Source organism: Monodelphis domestica, chromosome 6 (assembly GCF_027887165.1).
Source record: "Monodelphis domestica isolate mMonDom1 chromosome 6, mMonDom1.pri, whole genome shotgun sequence".
Classification (NCBI taxonomy): domain Eukaryota; kingdom Metazoa; phylum Chordata; class Mammalia; order Didelphimorphia; family Didelphidae; genus Monodelphis; species Monodelphis domestica.
Window position 1 is genome coordinate 92,209,798 of NC_077232.1, and position 10,651 is coordinate 92,220,448.

Genomic DNA, 10,651 nt, shown 5'->3' on the forward strand with positions numbered 1-10,651 from the left:
CAAGTGGGAAGGACGTCCTACGAGATCTTGGAGACAGGTATATGGAACTTTAGAAGGTTGGAAGCCTTCTACAGAATTACAGGAGGTTAGAGGCCTCCTGCTCCCCTGGGAAATAAGGGGGAGTATGAACTTCAAAAGGTTGGAGGTCCCCCGGGAGATAAGGGGGAGCCTAGGGTTGGAGTCCCTGGTGGAATTAAATTCCAGGAAGCCCCGTAGTGGACATACTACAGGCACAGGTTAAGCAAAAGGGCACTGTGCACTATGGGCACAGGACAAGTAAAAGGGACACTGGATCTTTTTAGAAGGACACCAGGGAAGGTGGGCTGGAGCCTTGAGCAAGCTCCAACCCCCCAAAAAGAATTCTTTGTCTTTTTGTCTGTCTCTTTGTCTGTCTTGTTCTCTTTGTAATCTGTGTCCCTGATCAAATCCCCAGGTTTCCTCTCTTCCCAGTCTCCAGCTTCTGGCATAGAACTCTTGGTCGGCAGAAAAGTAGTTAAGCCAAAAACCCAGTGGAGCAATGGGCTGGACCTCTGCCATGTCCTTTCTGCTCCACTGGCACTCAGAGTAGCCCTTCTGCAGCCCCAGGTATAACCCACTCGGAGCCGGATGGGCTAGATGGTGAGAGCTGGGGTTGGTGGGCTGGAATGGGAGAACAAGTTTGTGGCCTGTGTGGATTTTTAGGACAATCGATGAGGATTTGGGGTTTCTGCCTGGGAAAATCTTAGCTGTCCCTAAGGGTTGGTGAGCCCGGATAAGAAGGGTAACAAATTTGTCCTGTGCGTGGCTGTAGATTCTTGGGTTCCCCCCTTCCTCCCAATGCTTCCTCAGCCGCCTACCCCCCCTCCGAGAACAACCCCCCTTCTTCCACAATGGCTCTCCCCATCCAAAAGATTAATCCTAAGGGTTGATAATGCTACTTGGGAGGATTGCTAATGATTTTGATATGGTACAAATGTAATTTCATGTATTACTGGTTGTCAGTTAAATGTGAAATGTTAGCCAGATTTTTATTGAGCACAAAAATTCATGGTTAGAGGTTTGTTTTTTTAGATCTTGCAATGTATAATGGGTTCAGTGAATTTGAGAATTGTCCAAATGTGATTGATAGCCAGCCTGACCCAGAGAACAAATGTTTTATTCTATAAGGACAGAAATTGTACTGGCCTCTTATAGATGTAAAAGCCATCCAGAAAAAGTTATGTTGTTGAGGAGAACTTATTCTAGAATTTAAACTTGGGATTTTTCAAATCAGATGTTATTTTCATGTATGTGCTGTCAGAACTAGCAACAAGTACTCATATGACACACAAAAAGTTTTTAAAGTGGCTAATCTGCATAGGATTTAGTAATACCAGTACTGAGCTAAACAGTGTTTTCTTTGACTAAGGTTATATGAATTGTTTTTAAAAATGTGCAAAATGCATAGAAAGGAATTTGTGATCTAGAGATGAACATGTATTCAGATACAAATTATGTGTGCATTTGTACCATAGTTGTACCACTTAAAAAGGTTAAGGGCACATGATATGCAAACTGTATGTCCTTAACAAGACAAATTTGACCAGCCCTGAAATCAAGAAGGGATTGAATTCTAGTGTGAAATAGATACCACAAATTATAAATTGGAATAATGTTGATGGAATTTAATCAGGTATGTGGCAATGTTTTAAGCTAAAAGAAGACTAAACTGGAGGTTCTATTCTGTTTTAGACAGAGGTTTGAGAGGAGTGCAGGTAAATGCTTTGAACTTCAGTTTGGTTACACACTGAGAGATTACTAAAGGACTATTAAGCAAAGTTATTTGGAAATCGTGGAGTTCAAGCTATAATCCACTGAGACTAAATTATCATGAAGAGGGTTTGATGCATTCAAAATTTTAAGCTAAGCCCACTTGAAGGATGGGACAAGATTAAAACCTAAATAGAGCCAAGCAACCTTAGGATAAAATTGCTCACAAGCTACTAACCCCTTCCTTGCACACAGGAAGGAGAAAGAAGTGCATCTCACAAGCTATTAACTCCTTCCTTGCACACAGGAAGGAGAAAGAAGTGCCTATAATTGTTCCATACTGATACTTGGGGATTGAAATAGGGATCTCACAGAGTTGACAACCACTGTGTGATAGGACTTAAAGATGAGTAGGGAGGTGAAAGAGAACAGATAGATGTTCTACTCTTATAACTGGATCCCTGACCTAGGGATAATTTCTAGAATTAATGTATGTTGTGGGAAAATCACATATGATTCTATAATTTCTCTGCAGTTACCCTGAAGTGATTCCTGTATGGCCTTGTCTTAGTCTTTCAGATGGCTTAGGTCCAAGAGATGATACAGCCCTGATTTATATTACTAGGGAGCTACTTAATTCAGCACTCATGTTCTTTATTTCAGGTTTTGTGACTAAAGTGTGATATGTAAATTATTGCCAGAATATGTAAGAATAATTGCTATAAGGTAGACTCATAGGCTTTAAGGAATCCTTAGGGTAAATGATCAGAAAAGCTTGCTTGAGGTGTATGGAAATTCTTATTGACCGATAAGCAGAATTTCTCTCAGCTGAAATGGGTGAGACTTGTCTTTTAAGGAAGAAGGCTTCTGAGATCTAATGGTGACAAAGTACACAAAGGATAGAGAATATCCTGGGATTACAGAGGCATATTCTGGGCTCACCTGGGAATGGACCTTTTTTTTTTAAATAATATTTTATTTGATCATTTCCAAGCATTATTCATTACAGACAAAGATCATTTTCTTTTCCTCCCCCCCACCCCCCATAGCCGACGCCTGATTCCACTGGGTGTCACATGTGTTCTTAATTTGAACCCATTTCCATGTTGTCAATATTTGCATTAGAGTTTCGTTTAGAGTCTCTCCTCTGTCATGTCCCCTCAACTGCTGTAGTCAGGCAGTTGCTTTTCCTTGGTGTTTTGGGAATGGACCTTTTTTGACCATCTAGGCTGTTAATCCTTGAGTGAAACAATGATGGCATGAGCCAGTGATAGCTTTGGCCTGAATGTGAAGCCCTCACTATGTGTCCTTTGGAACATGAGGAAATGTTTTCCCTGCCTTTCCTTTGTGACATTCCCATAATCAGCACATAATGCAAATTGGAAAATTAAAGTTTCCATTTCCTCAAACAACCTATTAGGTTAATAACTGAAAATTCTTAAATTGTTAGGGAGCATACTTTGAGAAGTAGGTGAAGTTTATTAATAGATGGCTTGTATTTGTAGCCTTTTTTTTTTACCCCAGTTGAAGTTTGGATCTTGAGCTTGGAAATATAGCTCAAAGCTTTCTTGAATTCCCCCAAAATCTGAGGTAAAGAAATTCATCTGTAAAATATTGTTATAGATGTTTATAGCTAATGTGTATTTTGCAAAAGGATATTCTTTGACAGAAACACCACATACCAACTCTGCAAAGAACTCAGGAATACGATTTCCTAAAGGAATCTATTTCTGTTAGAAGATTTCTGAAGAAGTCTGTTGGCTAAGATACCCAAATGCAAATGTGTAATGCCAATTGCTATTAATTTTCTCTGTTTCTATCTGGTGTTCTAGTTTTTGCCCCAGTCCTGGTTTCTACACTTCTATCTTAGGGACTGACTTGTCCCACTGTGACCTGTCTGCCAATCGGGGGAAGCAGTTGCTAGACATCCTTCAGATTTCCAAGCAGGTCCCCACCTACCTAGGACCCAGGCAATCACTGAGGACATGCCCCTAAATACCCTGTTTTTGAAACCTTGCTCTCCCTGTTAACCTTGGCAATTATTCCAGCCTGAAGCCCTGGACATTGCCTATAGTCAGTACCTCTCTCTCCTAATAATAAGCAGGGACAGCTCTACAACCTTTCTCAGCTCTGAAGAAGCTATAGAAGACTGAGACCATCGTCCCCTTTCCCCTAGATATTTGGAGAGGGGGGAGATGACATGGGTATTGCACCCCCAGAAACTCAGGCAGACTATTGTCAGAGAAATTCTTCTTCTCCCTTACATCCTCCTGACTCCTAGTAACAGTAAATACCTTCTCCCACCCAAAGGCGCCCAATGGTTGTGTGTGTCCTCAGGTTTGACCCCCTGTGTAGCTAAAGGCTCCTTAGACTCAAAGGTTCGGTTTGTGAAGGATCGCATCAACATTGTCCAGCTCATGGTACTAAGGCAACTGTACCAACCCCCTAAGCTATGTAATAACAATATAGCCATGAGTAAGATTCCTCATTATGAACAACCAGAAGTGGGGGATGTTATATGGTAAAAATAAACTGACCCTCGCTCTGTAAGGGACAGCAGAATGCCCCTCAATGGAATGTTCTGGGTAAGGTCCCAGGAATTACAGGACCCCTGAAGTATGACAGTAGTCATGTAGTTACCTACCTTTCATGTCTGTACCCACCTGATACGACTATGTTTCATGTCTGTCCAACATCACCCACCTGTTATGCTACACTAGCCAACATCATTAACAGAATATTCCAGGTGTCCCCCATCAAGTAACACAACTATGACTGCTTTAACCAATATAAACTCCACTGTAACTCTGCCTCTTTGGAACCCCTTGATTGGACTCCCCTAGCAATGCTAGTAATAAACTTCCCCTTGTCTGAATTGCATTGTTTCCATGTGCTCCTTGGGTGTTCTTCCACTCGGACCCTAACAAAGTAAATGAGATGTCCCGAAGCCTTGGTTTCTTTCCAGGCCTGCAAAGCATGAATCCCAATGTAATAAAATGCTGAAGACTGCAACTGCCACATTTTTCTCCATTTTCTCCAGAATCACTCTTCCCCCTTCAATCTTCCAAGAGAATTGTTTCCTTTGCATCCCTCAATTCTCTTGGGCCAGGCTCCCCTTTAACAAAGGTCACATTCCTACTAGCCTCTCATCCCCTTAACAGGGAAGCTAGTGAACAGGCTATATAATAGACTCCTTACTTTTACACCCCAAAAGAGGGATAGTTTACAGCTTTGCAGTTAGAGCACGTTGAAAAGACTTTTTCTTCTATTTCCTCAATAATGGTTGTCAGGAAGAACCTCCCACCCAAACAAGGGAATACTGAAAGAAGAAAGGGGGAATATTGATTGCCTTTTCCTCTCTTCCTTTCCATCCCTTGATTGCTTGTAATAACAATATTGAATTGCTTCAGATCCCCAAAGGTAGAAAAGGATTTAACTCCCCAGATATAGTTTTACTGTAAGTCCCCCAAACCCAGATCCCAACTATGCACACCCTTTCCCCTGCATGCAGACAAAATACTTTAGCTGTATCTGATTGTGTTCTGTCTTTAATTTGCCCAGTTCTATCTTCAGCTGGACCCTCTAGCTGGCCGTGTTGTCCAAAGCCCTGTGGGTATCCATGAGCTTGGTTTCATATGGCACTGCAGGAGAGGAAGCTACAAAAGAATGGGAGATATGGACTTGATTGGGACCCTCTCCAGCTTATCATCATCATTGGCTTCTTCTCGGTGCTTCTGAAACCCGGGACAGGAAGATGCCACAAACCCACTCACTGTGTAGTTGTTCATCAATAAACTCATTAGCTGAAATTCTCCATTTAGGTTCTGGCTCTTAATTTCTCTGATGTCTGCGGGTAGGCCCAGTTGTCTTTGGGTCCCTCAGTATGCAATTTGAGGGGATGACCCAGCTGGATTTGTCAGGAGATTTGCAGCTGTTTTGTCCAGCTGAATTCTAGCCCCTCTGCTGTTGTCTCCTGTGGTGGGTTGTTTCTGACTGCCATTTTTCAATAGTAGGACTGGCACAAGTTCTGCTGGTTTCCCTTGATGCTCTATTCTCTGTGACACTCCCTTTTCATCTCAGTGAAGTATATCCTTCCTGCTTTCCTTTGTTAGGAGGACATTTATTTCCATTTTTTGTGTGTGTGTTTGGATTGTTTGTGTGAGCTGACCATCTGTTACTTCATCTTATCTCCCAGGATGGCTGTTTTGATTACATTCTGAGACTTTGAGTGTCTCACGGTTGTGTCAGCCATGCTTCACTGTTATCCTTGAGAACACATCCAACTGACTTCTTACCCTTTGAATATTTCTTGAAGTTGTATTGTAGTCTTATGCAACCTCTGACTTGCTACTCTTTTGGTAAGAATAGGAGTAGAGATCAGTTAGGCAGTTGAGAATCCATTTGTTATTTAGTAAAGAACTAAGTCACATTGAACAGGCAATCTGACAATCATAAAGTCTGGCTAGAAGACTTTTTCTTATGCAAAGGGACAAACTGAAGTTTATCAGTAATTTCTTCTTTAAAATGCACTAGTGGCCTCTACCTTCTCTTCTAAAGATTTCCAGGTGCTCACCAGAGGGATTATATGTATCTCTAGCACAGAGTAGGTATAGGGACCCTTGGATCTCATGATTAGGGGGAGCTTGCCCACTCATATCTACTTTCTCTGGTTTCTGAAGACTAGAGTGTTGATCTTCAGATGCTGGGTTGCATTAGTGTTCCCTGAGTCCCATTAGAGCCTCTAGTGGTGATGCTATCTGAATTGGAAACATTAATCTTAGTATTGGATGCCATATTTTTATTTATTGTGGGGTTGATACCTTCTTCTGAGAATCTGAGCTGTTGTTCCTAGTTCTGAGGTAGGATTGCAGGAGCTATAAACCTGAACCAAAGGGGGCTACCAAAGTAGCCCAAACAAGGATCTTTAATTGAGGCCAGGGGCTTGTAATATGGGGCATCACACAGCACCTAAGTAGGCAAAAACACAAAATTCCTCTGCTGAGAGTGAAAGGAAAATAGGAGTGTCCAGGGATGCCAAAACCCAGGTGATGAAACAGATGCTTATCAATATTTTCTCTTCCTCAATACTCCTGTTTGTTTTAAAAACAAATGTGCTGATATCAGTAAATTTTCAATGCCAGCATCTTGTCTTGCATTTTTACTTTGCTTTAAGCTATTTCTCCAGTGCTTAAGCACCTCACACATTTTAGTTCTATCTTGATTACGAAGTTGTAAGGATTAAGTTGTTGCAGCTGGCAGCTTAGTCAAGTTCTCTGGGGCTTTTGAATATTAGTAACTTTCCCTTCAGGGGTCAGTATTGTAAAAATGGAAGTCAATACTTCCTCAACTGGTCAGATTTTGAAATAAATAAGCTGTTAGCCAGCCAGGAGAGGATGATTTCCTATAACATCTTTCAGAGTATGCTCAGGATATATGGCTCCTAAAGCACAAGCTTACAAAGGATATTTCATGAGATTTGATTATGTCATAGATTGGAGAGAGATGAAGCCTTCATTCATTTTCTTACCAGAGTGCTTCCAAGTTAAGGGTTTGAGGCTTGAGAAATACTCAGAAGTTGAAGTTAATCTATGCCCAGAGCTGAAGGGTAAGAGAAAATCCCTTTCAATCTTTGTTACTATTCTCTTCTTTAGCTGATTGTTATCTATGATCCCCTTAGTATATTTAAGATGATGTCTAAGTAAGTTAAAACACCTGTTTATTAGGGGATAGGTCTGGTATGGTAGGTTAGGGAAGAGGGAATTGGGAAGTCCATAATCAATTTTCCACCTAAAGTTTCTTCAGGAGTTGAAGCTCAGGTCTACGGGCCAAGTCCCAGAAGACTTGGTTGATGTATTTTTCTGATACAGGTATATACAGATATATACAGAGATATAGCTCTGATACAGAGATATAGCTTTTGAAGGAAATCTTCTGATGGATATACTTTTTCCTTCCCCAAAGGGAAAAAGTCTCTATCCACCAATTATAAAGACAGGTAGTTAATCTGGATCTTGTCAGATCAATGAGGGATTCATAGCCAGATAAGATCAGTGAGATTTGCTTTTTTCCTTCTTAGTTCAGAAGGACAAGAAGAGGAATAATAGATATCCTGAATTGTTCACCTACTTTTCTTAGCTGGAGATTCCATTCCCATTTCCTGTTGGCAGCCAAAGTTCTATCTCCTTCTTACATGAGATTTCACTGCAAAATCCAGTCCTTGTATTTCCTTCAGTATCAATCTCTCTTCCACATAACACAAAAATATTCTATTGCTATCATGTATCACAATTTTTTCAGCCATTCCCCAATTGATGGAATCTCCTCAATTTCCAATTTTTTGCTGATCAGCCCTCCCCTACTACACCTACCACTGCAGAATCAAAGCAAGCACTCCAGAGTCAGAGCAAGTGCAGAGCAATCCCTAGGCTTGTCAGGGGCCTAGCAGAGGTCACCACAGACCCCTGAGAGCAGCAAGATTTGGGATCCCAGGAGGATGAGAAACACGGAGCTTGGGCACAGAGGCAGGGCAGAGAGGGACTGCCCACCGCCGATACAGCAGTGACTGAAAAACAGCCTCAGGGAAAAACTGTGCTGAAGCTCCATACACAGCGAGCTGCTTACTCTCCTCACTCAGCCTTCTGGCTGGGAAGGGAATGAAAAAACTAACATAGTAATCACCACAAACACCTAAGAACTACAATCTGTACCTACCAAAAAAATAAAAATAAAGAAAAGAAAAAGAAAAAGCCTTTGACTCTGGATAATTTCTTCTTAGAGAAACAAAAGACTACAGAGGAGACAGCCGAGGATGACAAGAAAACACATCTAAACTTTAAAAAAAAATTGAAATTGGCACAAGCTCTCCAGGAAATCAGGCTGGAATTTGAAAACCAAATTAAAAAGATAAACGTGGCAAGAGAAGTCAGAAATAGTTCAAAAAGACAATAACAGTTTAAAAATCAGAATCTCTCACTTGGAAAAAGCCCAGAAATCAAATGAAATGATAAGCAAATTGAAGACCTGATGTGCCCTACTGGAAGACATGAAAAACAGGATAGACCAAACCGAAAAGGAAAATCAAAAGATTATAGCTGAAAACCATTCTTTAAAGACTAGAATTGGACAAGTCAAAGCTAATGATCTTAGTAGACAGCAAGAATTAGTAAAGCAAAATAAAAAGAATGGCAAAATAGAAGGAAACATGAAATATCTCATTGAGAAAACAAATGATTTGGAAAACAAATCAAGGAGAAACAACTTGAGAATCATAGGTTTACTTGAAAAACCAGAAATGAACAGAAACTTTGACATCATACTACAAGAAATTGTCCAAGAAAACTGCTCTTATTCCTGAACAAGAGGGAAAAATAGACATTGAAAGAGTCCAGAGATTACCCTCTCCACTAAGTCCTCAAAAGAACACTATTGGAGTGTTCAACCAGTCTCTCCAGGATCATATCCCTGGACATTGCTCAATATGATTATTACAGTACGGACAAGTTGAGATGAGCAAATATGGTGCTATATACAAAGTCTCTAAATCTGATCCCTCCTTTCCTGGTCCACTGTTGCTGCCTGTATGTTGACTTAATTTTCCCTCCAGGAAAGATACTGAAATATTGATGTGATGGCCACTGAGACCTCGCTGGCAGATGAAATTTGTTTTTCATTTTTCAGTTGCTATGAAATTCCCTCTCCTCTTATCTTGACCCTCAGAGTCTGGGCCCACAGTATTAGGCACAATTTCACTGTGGCTATCCATATAATGCTCCCACAGTGAAATTTGTCACACTCTGCTACCATCCTAATGTGGACACCCAAGGCAATTTCTGTTTGGACATCCTCAAAGACAAGTGGTCAGCTCTTTTTGGTGTCAGGACCATCCTACTCTCTATCCAGAGTCTGCTGGGAGAACCTAATATTGATATCCCATTGAACACACATGCTGCTGAGCTTTGGACAAACCCTGCAGCCTTTAAAAAGTACCTGCTGGAAACCTACGTGCAGCAGGTGACCATCCAAGAGCCCTGACCCTGACTGCCCAGCTTCCCTTGCCTTCATCTTGTATGTGTGTATGTATGTGCATGTAGCCTTTCCTTCCTCAAGGCCTGTCTTCTCTCTTCTGTCTAATTCTTTATCACAGACTGTTTTCCTTTTCTTCTGATGTTTTTCTTTTCTTTGTTTGTTCAACTCTAGTCCAGCCCTCAACATTAATGTATAAATAAATTTTGTTTTTATTTTTTAAAAACATCTTGGAGTTTTGAAGGGGACCTTTGAGTATCTTCACATATTTGTGGTGAATTCTTCAATTTATCTTTGCCTTTCATAGGTTTCTGAAGTCTTGCAGAGAGGGGTCTAGGAATAATGTTGAAAACTCTGAGTTTTCCTCCCATAGAAATGAGTTAAGCAAAGCTCTGTTTGGATTTGTTGTTTTCTCTTAGGAGATGATTCCCCCCCCCCACCCCCCACCTTAGTCCTAGCATACCTTCATTTAAAAAAATTAGCAATTACCTTTAATTGTCTTCCAAACAGTATAGTTTTTTCTTTTCTTTTCTTTTTTTTTAAAGTCCTCTTTGTTGGTCAGTCATGTCCAACTTTTCATGACCCCATAAATCATAGCCTAAATGTCAGCTCCTTCTGTCTTTCACTTTCTCCTGCAGTCTGTCCAAGTTCATGTTCATTGTTTCCACGTTATTATTTTCATCCTCTGCTGTCTCCTTTTCCTTTGGCCTTTTGTATTTCCTAGTCTCAGTCATTGCCCACACAATGAGAAGGCAACTTATGGGAAAGTATTTAAGCTTCAGTTTTAATATATATCCTAATGAATAGTCATAATTAATTCCTTTTTTAAAAACCATTTTCTTCCATCTTAAAATCAATATGTATTGGTTCCAAAGCAGAAGAGCTAGGCAATGGAGGTTAA

At 40.7% G+C, this 10,651-nt stretch overlaps 1 long non-coding RNA gene across 1 annotated transcript; it reads left to right on the forward strand.

The window, feature by feature from the left end:
- The first annotated feature begins 551 nt into the window (after positions 1-551).
- On the forward strand, positions 552-5,537 carry LOC103105181 (uncharacterized). Its single transcript, XR_469188.2, has 2 exons — positions 552-618; positions 5,290-5,537. It is a non-coding gene; the product is annotated as an uncharacterized LOC103105181 (long non-coding RNA).
- Positions 5,538-10,651: the final 5,114 nt, after the last annotated feature.